The 22,668-nt window shown below is 40.3% G+C and overlaps 1 protein-coding gene across 5 annotated transcripts in view; it reads right to left on the bottom strand.

Moving 5' to 3' along the window:
* Lypd6b (LY6/PLAUR domain containing 6B) overlaps nt 1-22,668 on the bottom strand; it is a 174,955-nt gene that overhangs the window by 51,560 nt on the left and 100,727 nt on the right. The window contains exon 1 of one of the 5 annotated variants that reach the window (XM_070036654.1): nt 382-509. The exons of the other annotated variants lie outside the window; for them this stretch is intronic. The gene's annotated coding sequence lies outside the window, so the exon portion shown is untranslated. Of the gene's footprint in view, nt 1-381; nt 510-22,668 lie in introns of those variants that run through there. 5 annotated transcript variants of the gene reach the window in all.

Consider the following 22,668-nt stretch of genomic DNA (forward strand, 5'->3'; position numbering starts at 1 on the left):
GAAAAGCTACGGCCAGTTAATGATCACATCTGGAGAGACAGATGCAAATCTTTTATACCAAGGTAGCTCTTTGAAAGGGATGTGGTAGAAATGAAGGATTTTATTTCTTTTAGTCTATGATACAAGGCCAGAAATACCATGACTGACTGGGCTTCTCTGCAAGTATTTTGTTCCATAGATCTTAAATATTCCATAGATCTTAAGTCCATGATGAAGGGTGTAGACATATTCATGGCATGAGAAAACCAAGGTCAGAAGCATCAAGTGAGAATCAAGGGGACATGCAAGAATGAACAAGTCAGTGCCAGGTACAAATGGCTTATGCTTATAATCCTCGTAGCTCAGAAGGCTAAGATTTGAAGATAGCAGTTCAAAACCAACCTGGGCAGGCTGTGTGGCTCTTATCTCTCACCAGCAAAAAGCCAAAAAGTGGAGTTCAAGTAGTAGAGCACTAGTCTTGATAAAAAGAACCAAGGACAGTGCCAGGCTTTGAGTTCAAACCCCAGGACCTGCACACACAGAAAAAAAGAATGAACTAGGTGATTCTGTAGTCCAGGTGATATGTGTCAAGAATTCAGGGAGCCCCAACACTGTCAGTTTTGTACTGGTCAAAATAAGCAAAGAACTTCTCATGTTTTGGGTTTTTGTTTGGCAAATTTTTGGCTCTTGCAGAGATAAAATGTCAATGGTAAGTTTTGGCCAGATGTAAGTGTGGAAATCAGCAAGTTCCAGACTTACATATTTGCATGTGAGCTGGATCCTGTTCTGTGCTGTTTGCTGGGTTGTTCCCTAGTTCTGACACTAGTTTTGTTTTGTTTTGTTTTTCTGGTATACTAGGGCTTGAACTTAGGGCCTTATGTTCTTCGTTAGCTTTTTCACTCAAGACTGGTTTTTTTTTCCCCACTTGAGTAACATCTCTACTTCTCACCTTTGCTGGTTAACTGGAGATAAGAGTTTCTTGGATTTATCTGCCCAGGCCAGCTTCCAACTGGGATCTTAACATTCTGAGTAGCTAGGATTATAATGGTGAGCCACCAGTGCCTGGTTAGTCCTGCTATATTTTGGCTTAGTGGTCTAACTTTGGGAACTTACCTAATCTCTTTAACTGTCAATTTCCTCAACTATAAAAAGTACATATTATTAGAATCTTCTTCCCAGGATGTACATAAATCTTAGTGATACTTGGCAGAAATTTTAAGCTAAGAAAGGTTAGCGGTAGTGATGTTGGTGATGGTGATGGCTAATAATCATTAGGTACTGTTCATCATCATGGTTATCACTATCAATGCGATGATGGTTACATTCCCAACACTGTGGTTAATACTATGACTTACAAGGAATTAATTTTTCTTGCCTTGGAAAATGACCCTGCTCTCTGTATATTTCAAGGCTAGACTGCCATCCCCATGAGCTTCACATTCTTTGCAATTATTAATGGCAGATTCTTCCATAGCTCATACACCTCCCAGTATCCCTTGAGGAGAAGAGTGATGATGATATACAGATTCCTACTTGTTTTTTGGGGCCTAATTAGGGTAGTACAATGTCATCTATTTACAAAGGCAAAGAACAAGGCAGACTAGTAGATATTTTACAGAATTCTGCTTTGTACTTAAAACATATAATTATCATTAACAAATACCAGCACTAATAATTCAATCTGCTCTTTTGACAAGAAAAAAAAAAGAATGCAAATATGGCCCTGGCTCAATTGGCTCACATTCTCAAACCATTTCCTCTGGGTACTTGCTCCATCCTTGCCACTGTTCACATGCAAGGTGGGAGGTCTTTTTGCGCGGCAGAGGCCGCTGGGCTGGAAGTACATTATGGGAACAGCCTGGGAAAAGGTTATACAGCAGATGGTTCAGTCCCTGAGGCGGCAGACGTTCCTTGACATTGCTTGACATTTGCAGCCTGACTTCAGCTAACAAGGCCTCTGCTTTTGATTTTTTCAACTTAGAAAACACAAATTACCTAACAATCTAACCTGTTCACCACCCCTAAAGTGAAAAGGGAAAACGAAATAAAAAGTCATCATCACTGAAACACAGAACCTTATATGTGCCCACATCTACATTATTGTCTCTTTTTTTGTCAAAGCAACACCCTCTTCCTATTTCAGATCAGTAAGTATTTTCAAAATTTAGTATTTAAATGTTCGATAATTATAGATGCTCGGTAATTAGTCCATATGAACTAAGTGCAGTAAAGAATATATTTTACTTAGTTAAAATACTTTTGAGCATCACCTCTCAGCCCATAAACCATGAAGCCAGCACTGGGAAGCATACTCTGGATGGGATCTCTTTAAAGTGATAAAATAAGATGTCTTCTTTGGTAAGCACAGAAGTCTTTGATCCCATTCTCTAGACTTGTAACAAGTTCAAACCAGGCTTCCAAACTGCAGGACCATGGTGTACAGCAGGGGGTACAGTAGGATAGAAAACTGCCTTGGCAAACTGCCAAGGAGATGAGCAAAATAGAGTCTCAAGGAATTTAAAAGTCTACATGGATCTCCTACAGCCTAATACAGAGCTCCCTACTGGAAATTTGGAAGTTATTTACAATAGCTGAGATTCTTAACTTTAAGAAAGCTAGTGTGGCTATCCAGGTCCACTCTGAACAATGAAGTTTGCATCTAGAGTAGCCAGGCTTTCAAAGCAAGGGGAAAACAAAGATCAGAGTTGATAAACAATTGGAATACTTTCTAACCAAAACAAGCAGGTCTCCAGATATCTGAAGACTTTAGAGAATAGAGCTGCAAAAACAATCCACTGAACAATATCAAATGCATGAAATCCCATGGAATCAGATCAAGGTAGAACCATTTGTGTAACAGAGACTGAGCTAACATTTTACTAACACACCTGGGCTCTGTCTAATTAGAAGTGAGAATAAATGGTGAAATCATTCACCTCATCACATCCCTCCACAAAAATGGTTGTTTAACAAAGGGCTGGCAGAACTCTCCATTACACTGACTTCCATTGGGGTATTTGGCAAGCTGTAGCATTCACACATTCACCATATCCACAAAGAAGACTCTATGGCATTATAATCTTGGTTTGGAGGAAAGCCCTACCAGCTGATGAAATAATGACAACATGAGACTCAAATCTAGATGAGGAGGTGGAGGGAACTGGAATCTTTCCCTACTTGCACTGAAGTAAATATAAAACAAGAATTATACCCAACATTAATAAAATTCTATGAGATATACCCCTATTTGTGACAGTTTATGTGTCAGCTTCACTAGGCTATAGTGCTCCCAATGTTTGGTTAAATACCAGTACAGATGTTTCTGGGAAGGTATTTTTCTAAGATGTGCTATCAGAAGATTTTCAGTCAAGTAAATCACCCTTCATAATATAAGTGGGCTTCATTCAAACAACTGAGGCTCTGACAGGGAAGTCTGAAGTCCTCCAAGAAGGAATTCTGCCCCTACAGTAACACTGAAATCACCATGTCAGTAATAGCTCTTTCGCAGCTTTCCTGACTACAAGCCTGCTCTGAAACTTTCAGAAATGCTAGGCTATGCAATAATGTACATCAATTCTTTTTTGTACTTTTTTATTGTAAAAATGCTGTACAGAAGGGTTACAGTTACATGAGCAAGATAATGAGTACATTTCCTATTGATCATTGTTGCCTCCTCCTTTGTTTTCACCCTACCATCCCTTCCCTACCACCTCCACAACTACCCCTACCCCCCATTGAAGTTGTAAAGTTTGTTTTCAACAGTGTTTTGTATATCTGATTGTTACAGTGGGTCAACCTGTATCCTTATTTAAGCATTTTCTATTTTCCCTTCCCCTCAACAAATTAGAGAAGTGAATATTTTTAATTGACAGGACCTCTGAGCAGATACAGTAGAAAATAACTTACTATATTTTTCATATGAAATATGATGTTAATGTGGTTCACAAAAGTAATTAGTTTAAAAAAATAAAAGAAGTAAATAATAATCTGACCTCCTGGCTTGATCCAGGAGCTAAAATGATCCGTTCTGGAGCAATCAATAAACTCCATGCCCCATCATTTCTCTTAACAAAAAGTTGGGTGGGAATTTGACTACCATGTGAGACTGTTGTCCTCCTGGTAGGAACCTGTTTAAAGCCATTTAGCAATGGTTTTACACCATTGCCAATTAGGGCAGAGCCATAGAAATCTCACCACAGACAGATTAATAAGCTCAAGAAATATAAATCTAAAGGATAAAAGTTTATTTTTTGTTTTTTCACTTGTATAAGTCCTATGTGCCATACCTGTATGAGGGCCAACCTTTTGAAGACTTTTTTTTATTATGCAAAAAGTTTACTGCTTGGTTTTTATTTAAATTCTTAGTTATCTTCAAATACTTGTATAAAGTGATTGCATTCAATGTAAATTTGTGTGTGTAATGCATCTTGATCAATGTCATCCTTCCATCACGTTCCCCACCCCTCAATCAATCCCAACCTCACCCATCCTTTCACGTTTCCTACTTCCATTTTGATGTACGTACATTGAATATTATTACTGTATCACCTACTTTTCCTCTCCCCTTAACTGCCCCCCCCAAACAAGACATGAAGTTTACTATTCTAACCACTTTAAAGAATTCAATCCAGTGGCACTGAGTAGATTCATAGTTTTGTGTAACCATTGCCATTATCCGTTTCCAGAACTTACTCATTACCTCAGTTGGGAGCTCATACCCATTAAACACTAACCCACTGCTAGCCTTGAGCAAGAAAACTCAGAAACAGCACCCAAACCCTGAGTTCAAGCCCCAGGACTGGCACACATGCACGCCTGCGTGCATGTGCGCACATGCGCGCGCGCACACACACACACAAAACAAACCAATAATCAAAAACCCCACTAACTCCCCACCTCCCCTCCCTTTAGCTTTGATGGCCTCTCTCTTACCTTCTGTCTCTATGAATTTGCCTACCTTGGTTACTATGATACCTGTTATATTTCTGTCTAGCTTATTTTACTTTGTATAGTGTTGTGAAGGCTCATCTGTTACTGTAGCATATGTCAGAATGTCAGTCCTTTTTATGACTGAATAATATTTCATCAAGTAAACACCACTGTTGTTTATCCCAGAATCTACTTCATACAGTTAATTGACCATATAATTACTGAGCATTTAAAATGTGAAGAGTCTTAATTTTTTTAAATATTAACTTCATCCTAACAACAGTGACTACAGAAGAAGCAGAAGAGCTACTCCACAAGGAACCAATTAATTATACGAATCCTGCTTTCAGAATCCACAGCAGTGGCAAGAAAATAAAAACCATTAAACAGTTTCTTCCCTAAGGGTTTGGTGAATCCCTCCCCACAATCTTAATTAATGTTCTTTATATTTAAGGCAGGAATGAGATTAGATATCCCCCACTATGTGGCCAACATACCCTGTAACATTCAATATCACTGCCCAGAGCTGTCCAAATGTGTCATTCTTGACCCCCAACCCAGGGATAATGAGTTTCTATCAAAACAGCTGATATCCAGAACTCAGAAACTGCAGTACCATGAAGTGCTGGTTTCTACCCTGCGGATAAAACACCCTCACAAAATCAAACTGAAAGGCACGTCTTTCTTTCAATGCTGCCTATCCAAAAGCTTTCATTGTAACCTGCCTTCTGTGCAGAAATGTGTGTACTCACAGGAACGGCAATCCCCAACCAGAAAACTGAATAACTGAAAGGGAAGAGGGAAGCTCCACTCCACAAAGGTTTTCATTTTTGAAGTGAAGAACAGATGGTGTGAGGGGGAACACCACTGTCTACCTGAATTCACAAAAGTGGCCTAGTGGGAGTCATCCTAAGCTGCCCACAGGAACAACAACCACAACAGAAAGCCCATTCTGCTCAGTAGCAAGGGAATAGCAAGCAAAATCAAGAGCCATAAAGGATTCAGACCACTGTGTGCAGTAAAAATTCCTCAGATGGGAGGATCTGCTGTCATCTCAGAGTGTTAGCATTTGGCTGAGCTGAAGTTCATTCACTGCTTTTGGGTACAGTTAGCTGGAAACACGGTATTTTAACAACAAAAGCTGTTTTAGAAAGTTATAGAACATTAAGCTCTGAGTTCCTCCTGCAAGTTTGTAAAGACTGACTTTTAGAGCAAGAGTTTTGTTATTGTTGGTTTTCTTTTTGAATAAAGACTAAATGTTGAGATTATCCTTTTTGTTATATAGGTTAGCATCCAGTATTTCTTTTTTGCATATACTTTTTTATTGTAAAAATACTGTACAGAAGGGTTACAGTACAAGAACAGAAGTACAGAACAAGGTAATAAGTAATTTCCTATCAAGCATTATTACATCCTCCTCTGTTTTTCCCCTACCATCCCTTCCCTCCCACCTCCACAACTACACTCTACCTAAATTGTAAAGTTAATTTTTCAACATAGTGTTTTGTGCATCTCATTGTTAAAATGGGTCAACTTGTACCCTTATTTAAGCATTTTCTTTTTTCCCTTCCCCTCCCCAAATTAGAGAAGTGTATATATAAGATGCAGGACACAGATATCAAATATGGTGAAAATGGATTATACCATGGGGGAGGAACATACAAAGCAACAAAAAAAATCACATGGTATATTATAAATATGAAGAAACAATAGCAAGAAAGAAAAAAACCACTTGTCCCTATCTTGGGGTTCATTTCACTTAACATCATCTTATATGGTCATATGTACATAGCTTTTGGCCTTTTCTGCTTGTCCTAGACATATACTAGTTGTTGCAAAAAAGGGAAACCATGGGGCCTATGTTTCTTTGGGCCTGGCTTACTTCATTTAATATAATTTTTTCCAAGTCTTTCCATTTCCTAACAAATGGGCAATGTCATTCTTTCTGATTCAATGCAATACCTATCAATATTCCAACATCATTCTTCAATGAGATAGAAGAAGCAATCCAAAAATTCATATGGAGTAATAAAAGACTCCAATAGAAAAAACAATCCTTAACAGAAAGAATAGTGCTGGAGGAATATCAGTACCAAATTTCAAACTCTACTACAAAGCCATAGTAATCAAAACAGCTTGGTACTGGCACAAGGACAGACCTGAGGACCAATGGAATAGAATCAAAAACCCAGAAATGAACCCACAGATCTATAGCCACCTAATCTTGGATAAGTAAGTTAAAAATAAATCGAATGGAAGAAAGACAGCCTCTTCAGTAAATGGTGCTGGCAAAATTGATTAATCACCTATAGAAAATTAACTCTAGATCCTTCTATATCACCCTGCACCAGAATCACCTCAAAATGGATCAAAGACCCCGGAGTCAAAGCAGACACCCTGAAAACATTACAGAAAGGAATAGGAGAAACCCTAGGTCTCCTTGGCACAGGCCAAAATTTTCTTAATAGAGACCCAGAAACACAACAAATTGAAGAAAGGTTGGACAAATGGGATTGCATGAAATTGAAGAGCTTCTGCATGGCAAAGGACATAGCTAGCAAGATCAATAGAAAGCCCAGGAATTGGGAGAAGATCTTCACTAGCCATACAACAGACAAGGGTCTCATATCTAAAATATACTTGGAACTCAAAAAAAGTAAATCCCCCAACAACAAGTCCTCAAAGAAACAACTGCCCTATAAATAAGTTGGCTAAAGACTTAAAACGAAAACTTCTCTGAAGAGGAAATAAGAATGGCCAATAGACACATGAAGAAATGCTCAACCTCTCCAGCCATAAAAGAAATTCTAATCAAAGCAATATTGAGATTCCATCTCACCCCAGTTAGAATGGCTATAATCAAGAACTCTAACAACAACAGATGCTGGAGGGGATGTGGCCAGAAGGGAACACTACTGCATTGTTGGTGGGAGTGTAAACTTGTTTAAACACTTTGGAAAGCAGTATGGAGGTTCCTCAAAAGACTCCACATAAGACTGGGAAGGTTGCTCAGTTGTAGAGCACTTGCCTTGCATGCATGAGGCCCTGGGTTTGATTCCTCAGCACCCCATAAGCAAAAAGAAAGTGGCGCTGTGGCTCAAGTGGTAGAGCGCTAGCTTTGACCTGAAGAGCTAAGGGACAGCGCCCAGGCCCAGAGTTCAGGTCCCACAACCGGACCAAAAAAAAAAAAAAAAAAGACTCCACATAGAGCTCCCCTATGACCCAGCAATCCCACTTTCGGGCATTTACCCAAATGTTTACAAACAAGACCACACTAAAGCTACCAGCACAACTATGTTTATTGCAGCACTATTTACCATAGCTAAGATATGGAACCAACACAGATGCCCCTCAGTAGATGAATTTTTTGTTTGTTTTACTCATAAAACAAACAAACAAAAAATCCTACGGATTGTAGAAGCTGCTTCTCAACAGAATGCTAGTACAAAGTAGCTCAAATTAGCATATCAGGAATCCTTCTCACAACTAGATGGTACTCAGCTCTCTACCTCACTTCCCAGGGCACCAATAATGCGCATTCTAGAGGTGGATGAGGTAAAAAGTTAAGTATGAACAGCTTAAAGATTACAATCATTTTAAGGGTCCAAGTAGTCCTTCAAATCATTCAGATTTTCTAGATATTCAGCCCCGCCCTTCCCTCTCAAACATAAAGTCTTACTGTCCTGAATCCATTCTCAAAGACAGAACCAAGACAAAACAATTAGAGTTTATCAGTAGCTAATAAAGCTGAACTTGAATTTGGTTGAATGCTAATTCCCTTCTGTTGTGAGCTGAATTATATCCCCCTTGTGTCAAAAATATATTGAAATATTAGCTTTCAGTACATACTGAAGACAAGGTCTTCAAAGAGGCTGTTAAATCAGTATGAACACTGGGTTGGGGCCCACTAATCCAGTATGCCCAGTGATGTTATAAGACACCATAAGAAGCAAGTAGGACATAGACTAACAGAAATGTTAGGTCATATGAAGATTCAGGACGACTCAGCTATCTACAAACCAAAGATAAAGAGAACTGGAGAATATCCTAAGCCTGCCCACACGTTGTCAAACTTTTAGCCTTCAGAACTGTGAGAAAATAAAGTTTCTATTGTTGCTTAAGATATAGCATCTAAGGTATTTTGTGATGGTAGCTTCAGAAAACATTCACTAAGGCCTTCCCTTGGATTATTTCCTCTGGTTGCCAGGATTCCCAGAGAAATACTACTCAAGGACTTCACTGTTAACCTTCTCCCCAAATAGTCATGCCTAAATCCAAAGAAAGTGATACTCAAAAACTCCTCACAAAGACTGGGACTCCAAAGCTGGAGAGCACTGCCATCCATCCCATCCAGGCATTTGAGTATGCTCCTGCCTTTGCCAAATGCTGTCACCGAGTTGCCCTACAAACAGCCTCTTCCAGATGCTGCTTCCAGAAATTGCATTTGTTTCTCTTGCCTAGATAACCCTGGTTGGTTCGGATGCCTGAACCAACCTCAATTTCTCCCTTTTCCTAAAAGGAAGAAAAAAAAAGTATTAGGGGAAAAAGTACCTTGAACTTTACAGCAATTAAATCTAGAGCAGAGACTATCAGGAACAAAAGGAGTCCCAGTTGTCTTAAGCCCTGACTCACAAGTAATTACATTCCTTTCACTGGAAGAGTTCATACAGGAGAGCTGGCGGATGTCCTTTGTTGAGACAGGAGCAGTGAACACCATAGCTTAATTTCTGCCCTGACTGCTGATCATCTGTGTTATACAGCATAGGTGGGCACTAGAGCTGACTTCCTATCTCATGACTCAAGGGGAGGACACTGTATCCAGAGCAGCCATAACAAAATGAGCTGTAGAAAAAGCCACAGTATCAGTGACAGTTAGAAAGCCTGTCCTCATGTCCCAGAGCCAGCTTGCTTATGTGACCTCATCAGCCTCTGGACATACAGCCCCCCTACACTAGGCCCAGCTTTTGCCCAGAAGTATACAGAAACAATTCTGAGATCCATTTGTTTTAGAAGTAAAGGCCTCCGGCATTCCTGGGGTTAGCAAACAAGGCCCCTTGGACCTCTCCAGGCTGCAGAGATGGGCAGAGTTCTTGTTCAGGGCTCATTTCCGCCACAGATGACTGCTGACACTCATACCAGCCACGTCTTGGCAGTGGAGAAAAAAGGGTGATCAGACTGAAGCAATTAGCCAGGTGAACGGAGAACTTGTCAAGCCATTTAGATAAGACAGTCCTTAAATTTATTCAGCTCCCATTACCAGAGGGTGATTGTATGTCTACCCTGCTGAGTCTGCCTGCTGCAGAGGTTTTTCCTAGGAAGAAACTAAGAAAGGAATGGATGGTTTCTAAGCCTACAAATTACAGGCTGCTGTTAGACCAGCATGTGCCATGCTTCAAGCCAAGGGGTAGCTGACTTTAAAGGGTCAAGGGACACAACTCTGCCACAATCTCAAATGCGATGGGGAATTATTTAAATTTCAAGTACCTAGCTAATTTTTTAAAACTCAACTTTCTTATCCTGTTTAATATTCCTTATACTCCTTCTTTATGACTACATATTGGCTTGGTTAAATTACTGGCGGAATCTTGGTATCTGGTATTCCTTTCAGTGCCCAGAACAGCATCAAACACAAAATAGAGACTCAGCAAAGGCTCAACCACTGCTTCTTGCTTCTGAAATCATTTTCCCTGCAGGAAAACAAGTCTTCTCTACTTGCCACATTTTTTCACACTAGTACTCCTTTCCCCTTCCCCACCCCGCACCCCCACCAAACCATCAGCACTAAGATCTTCCACTAAATGTCTATCTTCTCAATGGATCATTCAAAATAACAAAGTGACAACTAGAACTGCTCAGTAAATTCTTGTTAACAATTTTAAAATCTGAACATAGCTCAAGAAGTATCTATCCTAAGGCTACTACAACTAATTACCAAAACGGTTGCTGCTATCAACAGAAATTATTCCCTCACAGTTCTGCAGGCCAGAAGTGTAGAATCAAGATGGGGCAGAATGAGTTCCTACTGGAGACACTGAGGAAGAATCTGTACATGTATCTCTCCTGCTTCCTAGTAGCTTAGCAAGTCTGACAGTTCTTGATTTGCAGCTATACAACTCCAGCCTCTGCTTTGTTTTCACATGCCCTTCCCCTTTTTCCATACCTCTCTTTGCTTTCTCTTATAAGAACAAGGTCATTGAATCTAAATCTACATGAAAACCAGAATATACTCACTCATCCTGAGATCCTTAACTTAATTACATCTGCAAAGATATTGGGAGTAGTGACTTAGATTGGTCTTTTGGAGGGGGCACACTGTTTAATTCATGGCAGTAGCAAAATGCTGAACACATCACCTTTACCACAAAACCCTATCCCCTTCCCAATATAGTTCCTCATGCTCATGAAGCTATCTTCCTAGTCTGGACTCATGCTGACCTCCCGGGTCACATCCTTAACAGGGTGCACTCTCTCCCTTTACAAATCCAATTAGTTCAAAGATCCACAATACTGGAGTATAATTGAGTCACTTCTGTCCTGCAAAAATACCCATGACTGCCCCCTATTTCCAGGCTTGCTTCCGCAAAGCCCTGGCTCCAGCATGGATCACCTGCCTTGCACTAGGTCAGGGGCTTCTAACTGCTCTCCAGCTTCCTGCACTAAACAGACCACACACAACGCAGCTTTAAACAGAGCCAGATAAGGCCACCTGATTGTATGACACACTCCACAAACTGTCAGTATCATCAAAGCAAAGAAAGCCCATGCCCATATGTTCATTCAGACCCACTAGAATAGGGTCCAAATCTCTATTCCAAGCTTGTTTTCTATTGCTCCCCTGTTTAGTATATGATAGAGGAAATAGTCAATCTTTTAAAAAAAATCACAGTTCTTTTTAGTGTCTCTAGGTCTACACTGGTATAGAAATAGACGGAGAAAAGAGAAAAAAGAGGTAGGAAGAACAGTGAGAATGTTTTGCATTCATTCAAGCAAGAGGTGATGAGATTCTGAACAAAGGCAAAAACAAAGGCAAGAGATAGGACCTGAGACATAATGAGAACTAAGTAACTAATTCAATTCTGGGGTAAGGAAAAGTACTGACTATAAAATGATGGTGAGGATTTTAGCTTTCATGAATCAGAGCATAGCAAGCAACACCATTAACAGGAATGGAAAATAGTGGAGGACGAACAGGCTGTGAGAGACAAAACTGAGTGGATTTTAGATGTATGAATTTGAGATTTCAGCAAGACCTCTAAGTAACCTTCTCCAAAAGGCATCGGTAGTATTGGATTCTGTCAAGGGAAAGGGTCATGCTGACAATGTAAATCCAGTACTCACGCTCTGCTTAAAGGCAACAGCAGTCCACACAGGCATGGATATGTTTATTTCAGAAGCTGGGTTGGGGAGGAGGGTGGACAGCCTAGGGCCAGGCCTTTGAGAATGCACATGTTCAGGGGTGAACAGATGAAAAAGCTTTCAGATGAGACAAACCCATGAAACCAGAGCAGAAGGGCAGCTAAGATCATGAAGCGATGGAAGAATCAAGGTCAAGAATCCACAGCAACAGAGGAAGACGCTGAAGAGGAGAATGGAGAGATCATCAAAGTGGTGACCTTTCAAAGAGTCATGGCAATAATGGGAGAGAAGTCATAGAGTGATGCTAGTTGGGGGATAAAACTGAAAACAGTTAAGCTAACCTATGATTTAGTGTTAGAAAGAGGAGAAGAAAAATTTTGGAGCAAAAAGAATGACTGAAGAGTAATTATTTTAGAATGTAAAACGAAGTGTAAGTATGTCTGTAGGATGTGAGGAAGGACTGGTACTAGACTACCTTTGTAAAGATTTTTAAAAACTTGATAGATTGAAATCTGCTGTAGTTTGGATCTTGAATGTCTCCCAATGGCCCATGTGTTGAAGAATTGGTCCTCAGCCTGTGGTGATTTGGGGTGGTGATGGAATCCTAGTGGAAGGAAAGTGGGTAGCTGGGAAATGGGCCACCTAAGGAGATATCAGAAGCTGATCCCTTCCCATTTCTCTTTCCTTCCTAGCTGCCATGTAAACTGCTTTGCCCTTCCATATACTCTCTTCCAGGTTGTGCTGACTAGATATATAGGCCCAAAAGCAAGGGGTCAAGCAACCATGCACTGCAACCTCTGAAACTGTTAGCCAGAATAAACCTTTCCTTCTTATAAATTGATTATCTCAGGTAGTTTATCACAGTACATTTTGTCAAAGTGATGGAAAGCTAGCAAAAGAAGGGAAGGAGGGAATTAGAACATGGCATAGGAAGCTTTCCTGTTAAAAAAAAATCCCCAACAGCCAGCCACAATAGTGCATGCCATAATTCTACCTACTTGGAAGGTAAAGACAGTAGGATCATAAATTCAAGACTAACCCAAGCAAAAATATCAGTGAAGATCCTATCTCCAAAACAAAATATAAACAAAAGGGCTGGGTATATAGTTCAAATGGTACAATACACTTCCATCCTTTCTTTCCCAAATTCCCTCCAAAAATATGATTGGTCAATACTGTTTAATTTTTCTTTATTAAGATAAAGACAACATAAAAAAAAATAGCTCCCAGGGATAGACTTCGGAAAACAGTAGAACAAATGGAATCTAACAGCTGAGAACAGCAAAGAGTAAGATATAAACAAGCAGCAAACAAATTTCACTCTGTAAAATTCTGAGGGACTTCAGAGTCTGCAGATGCAGTAGGAAAGCAGGGTGGATCTTATGATAAAACAGAATGATTATTTAAAAGCAGGCAAAGCAACTTTATTAGACTTCCAGGGTCTTTCTCTAGTCCAATATAGCAAGATGGGTTGGTCCTCTAAAAGATTAGGACCTCATCCTTTGGGAAATAAAACAACACACACACACACACACACACACACACACACACACACACACACACACACACACACACACACGTTTTGCCCGTCTCCAAAGCATCAGGCACAGAGAAGCAGTGGGATGGGGTTGCAGGGTGAGACTAAAACCTAGAGTATTAAATGATGCTCTGACTACTTAGGTACTCACCCCTGTCACAGCAGCATGCAGAGAAAACATACACCTTTCCATGCTTTCTTCATACTCTGCCTTACTTTTTCCTCAACCAAGGACAGCAGATAATTCTCTGGAAAACCAATATGCCCCAGAGAAATACAAAAGTATGCTCATCACTTCTGACCTGTAGGAGAGCCACAGACCAAGGCAGTACTGAACTTTCAGCTAAGGACGGCCAAGGACCAGTGGCATGTGAGCAACCTTCAGATGAAAACTGGAGCCAGGGCTGGGTATCCGTGGCTCACGCCTGTAATCCTAGCTACTCAGGAGGCTGAGAGCTGAGGATCACAGTTCAAAGCAAGCCTGGGCAGGAAAGTCCATGAGACTCTTATCTCCAAAGAACCACCAGAAAACCAGAAGTGGCGCTATAGCTCAAGGGGTAGAGCATTTGCCTTTTGCTGAAGAGCTCAGGAATAGCACCTGGGCCCAGAGTTCAAGCCCCATGACCAAAAAAAAAAACAAAACAAAACTGGAGCCAAACAAGTGGACAATGCATAGCTCAGAGACAAAAAGAAGAATGTGTGTGTATGTGTTTCTCAAAAAGATAAAAAAAAAAAAGTCCCCCAGTTCTTGCTTCATGCATGCAGTATATTTTTAAATAACAGACACACTGAGGATCAGGAAGTAACTAGACACACAATTTCTCACATTCTTTCTAGATCTCTGGTCATTTCTGCCTATCTCTGAATGCCTGGAATGCCCTTCCTTCCCCCTCCCATGTCCATCTTTTACTGATCCTTTAGTTCTCCATTTTAGTAACTTTTTACAAAGTTCCTCCCAGATCTTTCTGGCACTCTCTCACACAGCACCCTCTACTGCTCCTTAGCACTTCCCACAGCCTCTAGATATGTATTGGCTTGGTGATGCTACATTGGGTGAGTACACTGCAGGCTGTAGAAGGTCAGTAACATGCGTGTTCCCCTCCATGCCATGATTAACATATACTCTTTTCAGGCCAGCCAACCTGTCTTCCTCTACATGTTTGCTATTGCCTTCGCCTTCCTCAGCACTTCTTTAAACAAGAGGATGAATTGACAGACTAGATGCTAACATGGTGTAGTGAGGTAGTTAATTAGTCCAACACAGAGTGTATTTAAATGGAAACTTTCATAGGAAAATCTATATTTTGGGGCCAAGTATGAGTAGCTCATGTCTAGATCCTCAGAAGGCAGATATTGGGAGGGTTTCAGTTCTAGGCCAGCCCAGGAAAAGTTTGTGAGAGTCTATCTGAACAGAAGTATTAAGGATGTGGCAGGACCAACTGTCATCCCAGATACTTTAGGAGGTCTAAATAGGAGGAGTATACTCCGGATCTTGAAATGAACTAGAGCCAAAAGCGTTGTGAGTATGGCTCAAGCAGTAGTTAGTGCACTTGCCCAGAAAATACAAAGCTGAGTTCAAATGCAGCAGCTGCACACATGCGTGCACACGCGCGCGCGCACACACACACACACACACACACACACACACACACACACACACACACAGACTGGAGTGAGAAAGAAATGGACCAAGAGTGTGTGAACTTGGACATTCTTCTAGAAGAGAGGTCAGAGATGTTACTGGAGTATACGTAGTTCACTTCACGTAGTTCACGACCCAAAAACAGACTTAAGAGACTTAGCCAGTCCCTCCTCCTTCTCTAACAATGTATCATCCTCAAAGAGTTTTGCTCTGCTCCTCCCACACCTGCAAAAGTTGGGTGAAGATCTGAATTTCACTCTTTTAATCTCTTTTCAGTCATTGCCTCCAGCCCTTAATCACTTTTATGGCTCTTTTCTAAATGCCTCCAATTTGTCCAAAGCAACTGTGAATCCTGCTTTTCTTTTCCCTGGGAAGATGTAACAGTTTCGAATTACAAAGAAAATGTTTGACTAAAAGCTTTTAAAAGAAGTATCCAAAGTTTGACATGTTTGACCAATTTTCACATGTAGCTGCCCAGATCAGAAGGGAAAATGTAGAGCACTCCAGGGAATGCGAGGCACTGGAATCTTGCATAGAGGTGATTTCCTAGTATTTCTTATGTACTGAAATAATAACAGACAGGAGAGATCTATCCCCACAGCCTTAACATGTCTGGAAGTCCAGAAGAATCTCATCTACCCATATCTCCGAACATATGGCTACTACCACTTCTGAAAAGATAAGGCTACAACTATCTCAGGCAGATATACACACCGACTACTAGGAGAGAGAGAGACAAAGAGAGACTCATATATTTGCATAAATTTGTAATCAGCCAAGCCTGCCCTACCCAATCCCAAGGCTTTTTTCAGTCACACGAAACAACAGACAATTTACTCTGACTACAGCTAATCACAATATAGGAATACATTCCTCTCAAACAAGAATTAATTTAAATTCCTTTCAGTGCTTTACAAGAGGCAGAAAAGCCTGCCCTTCAGAGGTGGCTTCTTCTGAGTTAGTGACTTAAATTATTCTGTTTATTATAAGCCAAAGGTAACCAGGTACTTGCATCCAATTTACATTGTCTCAAATTGCCACACTGTGGGATTTCTGCCCTTTTAAAAAAATTTTTTGTTTTGTTTTGAATATGTAGCATCTTTGACTATACAACTATCCCCAAAGCTTCTGGAAGCATAGCACTGGACCTTTGGACCCAGTATGGCTCAAGGAGAATTTGAGCTAATACTCAGAAGGTACTGCTGAGAACCAGACAAGGCACATGTTTCATTGGAGAGTCAGCACAAGACTATACTAGATCCGTTACCCAGAAATGCCACTGGTCTGGTGAGATCTATATTCTAGACTCAATTCTAGAACTTTCTATGGGAAGTTTAAGTTCACCCTGCCTGACAGTGTTGCTAGGAAATCTGGAAAAAGTCTAGAAAAGGCTCCATAATATTTGATCCTAGTACCAGCAGGCAAGTAGAAAGGTCTTCTGACCCCATAACTACTAGTCTCAAATCTCCAATATCAATCCTGGGATTGCTCTTCCTTACATATTTGGGATTAATATTTAGGGTTTCCCAATGATGGCCCTTATAGCTGTAATTCTGGTCTGACTGTATAAAGTTCAGAGGGTCCTTAGTATCTTGGGGTTCTCTTACTGGGCCTTTCAAACGATCTCTAATTTGATTATAAGACTTCTCTGCTTATTTACAACGTCGGTGGGGGGGGGGGGAAGGAGAAGGATTGGGATTGGGGGGGGAGGCTGGGAAGGGATGTGAAGGGTAAACAAAGGAGGTGGCTGCAATGCTTGGTAAGAAATGTATGCATTATCCTGCCCATGTAATTGTAACCCCTCTGTACAGTATGTTCACAAATAAAATTAAATTAAATTAAAAAAAATAAAAACTTCTTGCTATTTGAAATTAAAAAAAAAAAGAAATGTGCTCATTACTTTGCTCATGTAATTGTAACCCCTCTGTATGGTATTTTCACAATAAAAAAAACTTAATAAAAAATGTGAGATCATGAAAAAAAAAAAGATTTCTCTGCTTAAATTCCTTCAGAAGAAGGAAAAAATTCCCCCCATGTTAAAAATATCTTTTTCCAAGGTGATGGGGTTTTTTTTAACTTTTTTTTAATATTACTTCCAAATGGCTAGCTTTTTTTGAGTTTTTGATGTTTTATATCAGAAACTGAAAATCAACCTGACATTTAGCAAAGAATTATCTGGTGCTGATCAAGACACAGTATTCATAAACTGTTCTGTTAATCAGCAACTCCTTTTTACAACCACTTAAAAATAATTATAAGGGCCTGTGAAGGTGACTCAGTGGTAGAATGCTTGCCTTACATGCATGAGGCCCTGGGTTCGATTCCTCAGCACCACATAAGCAGAAAAAGCCAGAAGCAGTGCTGTGGCTCAAATGGTAGAGCGCTAGCCTTGAGCTGAAGAGCTGAGGGACAGTGCCCAGGCCCGACCGACAAAAAAAAAGATAACCATAAAACATTTTTTAAGTTTATTTCTCAAAGGTTTGAGACTTCTTGGGGAATTTAGTGGATGCCATAAAAAAAATGCAAATATTCATGTGTTCACTTACATGGAAAGAGGGAAAGGTGGATGAGGAAGAGAGATGGGAGAGTGCTCAGGACCGGCAGTCCATCCACAGACTTCATGTTGAGAAACTCTAATTTACAGAAAGGAGTTTTACACACACACACACACACACACACACACACACACACACACACACACACACACACACACACACACACACACACACACACACCAACTCTTAAAAGAAAATGAAAATTAGGAATAGAAAGCATAAAACCTTGTTTGTTTGAAGGCCCAACAAGTGTGGAAGAATTAGACATTTTCTTCTCTGGTATCTCCTCTTCTGGGGGTGAATTTTCTGATGTCCCATTAGATTTAGCTGCCCTCCTCTGTTCCTATGGTCCCATGAACATAAATAGGCTATGATTCTAATCATTGGTCCATATCTAAAAGGCCACACAGCGGTTCTACTTTGGCCAGAAATATCAGAGGCAAAAAAAAAAGTCAGTGCTGATTATCCTACATCCATTCTTGCTTCTTCTCTGTGCTACTTTTTTAAACTAAACCTCAGTTTCACCAGCACACAGACACAGGAAAGGCTGGGCAATGGTTCGCCAGTTGCTACATCAGGACACAACTATTGACATGGGTCAGTCCATCTCCCCAACATGCGATAAGCCTGCAAACAGGTATTATTTATTACACCCAACAGTCCTAGTTGTGACTTTGCAATGAGTGGGCCTGCTCAGTTTTGAACACTAAGCTAAAAACCCCTCTTCACCTAGCTCAAAGTCACCTATGATGAGAGGCTTACACAGAAACCAGATAATTCTTTCTTTGCTAAATGTCAGGTTGATTTTCAGTTTCTGATGTAAAACATCAAATAACAACTCAAAAAAGCTAGCCACTTGAAAGTAATATCAAAAGTTAGAAAACAAAAACACCAAGAGATCTGTTAAATATTCTTGTACAGCTGTTCTCAACTTAGCATTTCATTAGTTATAATTACAATTTAAAAAGAATTAAGCTCTGTGGGGTTACTGACTGCATCTAATGATGATTCTGTCTATATGCATCTCAGAAGAAACAACCGAATCTAAAACTGCTGAGATTGAAGGAACAAGTTATTGCCACCCACAGTTAATTTGTTTCCCTATTCTTTGGGGTGAGAATTCAGTGAATGGTTTTTTTTATCATTTTCAAAAGTTTCTAAAATAATCAAATGATATAAGTCAAATTTAGTGGTGTTGGAGCTATGGAGCTATGGAGATATCCACATCCTCAGCAAAGGTGATCAAGAATTGCCACGTTCACTCCTGTCCTTCCTACACCTCACACTCACTGTCATTGACAGACCCAAAAACCAACTGGACGTTTACATGCCACTAACCAAGAAAGTGAATTGGAAACCAAAGTGTGTTGATTTCTTATATAGAAAGCTATCACTCATCATCAAGTTTGATGCAAAACCAGTGGATTTTTGAATATAAAAACTAGGGGTATTATGGACTGGAGATGTGGCTCAAATAGTAAAGTACACAGCTTGCTAACAGGAGACCTTAGGTTCAATCCCAGGAAGGAAGGAAGGAAGGAAGGAAGGAAGGAAGGAAGGAAGGAAGGAAGGAAGGAAGGAAGGAAGGAAGGAAGGGAGGGAGGGAGGGAGGGAGGAAGGAAGGCCGTCACAGGGGTCCTTAGTAGGAAAAAGGATAGTAGGAAAATAAAACAAGGAAAACAGGAAATATTGATGTTTTTAAATAATAATGTGTAATGATTAGCTCATTAACTAGAACAAAAGTATATAGGAATAGATATGCTAATAATAGCAGAAAATCTGTATAGCAAAGAATATAACTAATAAGCTAAAAAGACAGCCAACACAATGGGAGATTTTTGTCCACTAATATATCAGACAATGGCCTAATATTCAGAATACACAAAGAGCCATGAAACTAAACACTTAAAGAATCAACAACCCACTTGATAAATGGGCAAATGAGCTAAATAGAGACTTCTCAGAAGAAGCAAAAATGTCCAGTAGACATAAAAAAAAATGCTCAACATCTCTGGCCATAAAGGAAATGCAAATCGAAATAATACTGAGATTCCATCTCATCCCAGTTTAAATGATCATCATCCAGAACACAAACAACAACAAATGCTAATGCAGATGTTGGGGGAAAAGGAACCTAATACTCTGTTGGTGGGAATGTAAACTTATTCAGCCATTCTGGAAAGCAGCTTGGAGATTCCTAAAAATAAAAACAAACAAACAAAAAAAACTAAACATAGAAATAACCTGTGTACTCTGTGACCCAGTGATACCATTCTTGGACATTTATCCAAAAGATTACAAATCAGGGCATGGGAAAGCCTCCAGTACAAACATGTTTATTGCTGCACTGTTTACCATAACCAAGGTATAACAACAGCCCAGATGCGCTTCAATGGATCCTATCTGACATGATTTTTGTAGCTCAAATTTTCATCTCTGACAATAGAAGGTAAGACACACAAGGACAGGGATTTGTATACCTATTAATCAGTAATCCAGTCTTAGAAACATATTAGGCATTAAAAAAAAGAAAGTCTCCATTAGTGGAATAAAATTTGCAGTTATTTCTATAAAATCTAACACTTTTTCTTTTGTTTATTTAAATATATGTTTTTTATTGTAAAGATACCGTACAGAAGGGTTACAGTTACATAAGCAGGGTAATGAGTCCATTTCCTATCGAGCATAAAATCTAACACTTTTTCTAAAGTGTTACTTTATTTCTCAGACTGAAGCTTTCACTCAACTTTTATGCTGAGCTAATGATCAAGACAGGACAAACGGGCCAAAGTTCTTTGGGGGCAGAAGGCAATCTAAGGCAGAGAAAAACTCTGGTCAAGATGTTGAAATGTACCAGGCTACCACATCCAATGATGTGCACATAATATTATTCTGTTTGTTTTTTTTTTTTTGGTCATCCAGTCATAGAGAGATGAACAACCCTCTTTTAGACAGTATAGAGAATTAAACACCATTCATTAATACAGAAGTTTCCTGGAAACAGAAATAAGTCTAATAAATTATTTTAACTTAAGGGCAGAAGAGGCCATGGTCCTCATGGCTGATCAGGTGTGAATAAGATCTGGCCAAGCTCCCAAGGGTTAAGGATGAAGCCCCTACTCCGCCAGTCCTTGCTCTCCCTAACTTCTCCAACTTACTTTCTCTGGGCCTCACATATTCACTAACCTGTGGGGGGAATCAAGGACCCTGATACTTCCAGGCAGTTCCACTCTCAGGGAAGTCCTTCCTACCCCAATACTTTGGTTCCATAAGGAAAGCCAGAACTGCCATGCTGAGTCATAAACTCAGCCAAGGTCTTAGATGCCTGGTTCAGACTCATAGAGAAGACTGTAAGCTATGTGGCCACAAGCCCAGATCTCCACAGTCACCTGTCCATTTCCTGTACATCCACATAACCCTCTGAGGGCAGGTGTGTGCTACTGTGAATTAGCTCACATCCTGGTGTCAGCCTTTGGACCCATTTCTAGAATCCCAGTCTAGTTTAAAAAAAAAAATACCTGCTTACTCCCAAAGGACAAAACACACAAACAGCGACAGAAAAAAAAAAAACAAAAACAAAAACAAAAAACAGATATGCCCCATTCAGGAGCTTTTCCAGTTAAGAAATTCTTTTCAGCATATAACCTAATTCCTCTTTGAATCAACTGAAGACTTATGTGTCTCTCATTGTCTTTGGAAAGGGAGAGGCAATCATGCATATTGTCCACCTTATACATCTTCAAATACTGAAGGGCCCCTCGCTGCCTTCTCTGGAAAACACAAAGCTCTGTTCTTGAAGTTCCTGGCAACTATCCAGTTTCACTGTCCCCTTCATCTTGAAATTCTGCCAATTTGAATGAGGTTTTTTAAAACTGTGGTATTACTGTACATTCTGCTCCTTAGCAAGTTACATTTGCCCAATTACTGGTCCTCTTTGCCGGTTGGAGTCCAAGCAGAACAGTGAGCAGGGAAAACAATGGCCTTTTAGAGCATCTGTCGCTGCTGACCCTGGGTTACCTCTGAAGTGCATGCTTCCAGCATTTACCTAAAATTATTAAGTGCTCCAGTGACATTATTACAAGAGGGGGCAGGAAGAGTGTCGGCCTAATGAGGCGGCAGATGATATCTGCAGGTCTCCATCTGAAAATCAGCACAGGCCAGGCTGGCAGCGAATCAAGTCACCAAAGGCCCTGTGCCCAAGACAACAGCAGCTTTGTCTCTACCTGAGGAGGAAAATGAGCCACCTCCTTTCTAGTGTTAATAAGTTGAGCAGAGAAGGGGCTGAGTTCCATGGGAAAGGCTGAGCCCTCCCTCCCCGTTCCCAGCCAAGCATCCAAAGCCAAAGCCTCTAGAGGCAATGAACTACTCCCTCTGGGGTGAGAAACTGGAGCCAATTTACTGGGAGGAGGACCCTGGTCCTTTAATCCACAATGTTGCCAGCTTTTTGGTGCTTGACATGGAATAGATCTCCATGTATAAATGAATGAATGAGTTCATTAAGATTTACACTTGGACAGCCCGGAGCAGATTGACTTGCCTGTAATCCTAACTACTCAGGAGGCTGAGATCTAAGGATATTGGTTCAACATCAGCCTAGGCAGGAAAGTCTATGAGCCTATTATCTCCAATTAAATACCAAAAAAAAGCTGGAAGTGGAGATGTGGCTCAAG

The sequence above is a fragment of the Dipodomys merriami genome, unplaced genomic scaffold, assembly GCF_024711535.1.
Source record: "Dipodomys merriami isolate MVZ:Mamm:240054 unplaced genomic scaffold, mDipMer1.0.p SCAF_1, whole genome shotgun sequence".
Lineage (NCBI taxonomy): Eukaryota > Metazoa > Chordata > Mammalia > Rodentia > Heteromyidae > Dipodomys > Dipodomys merriami.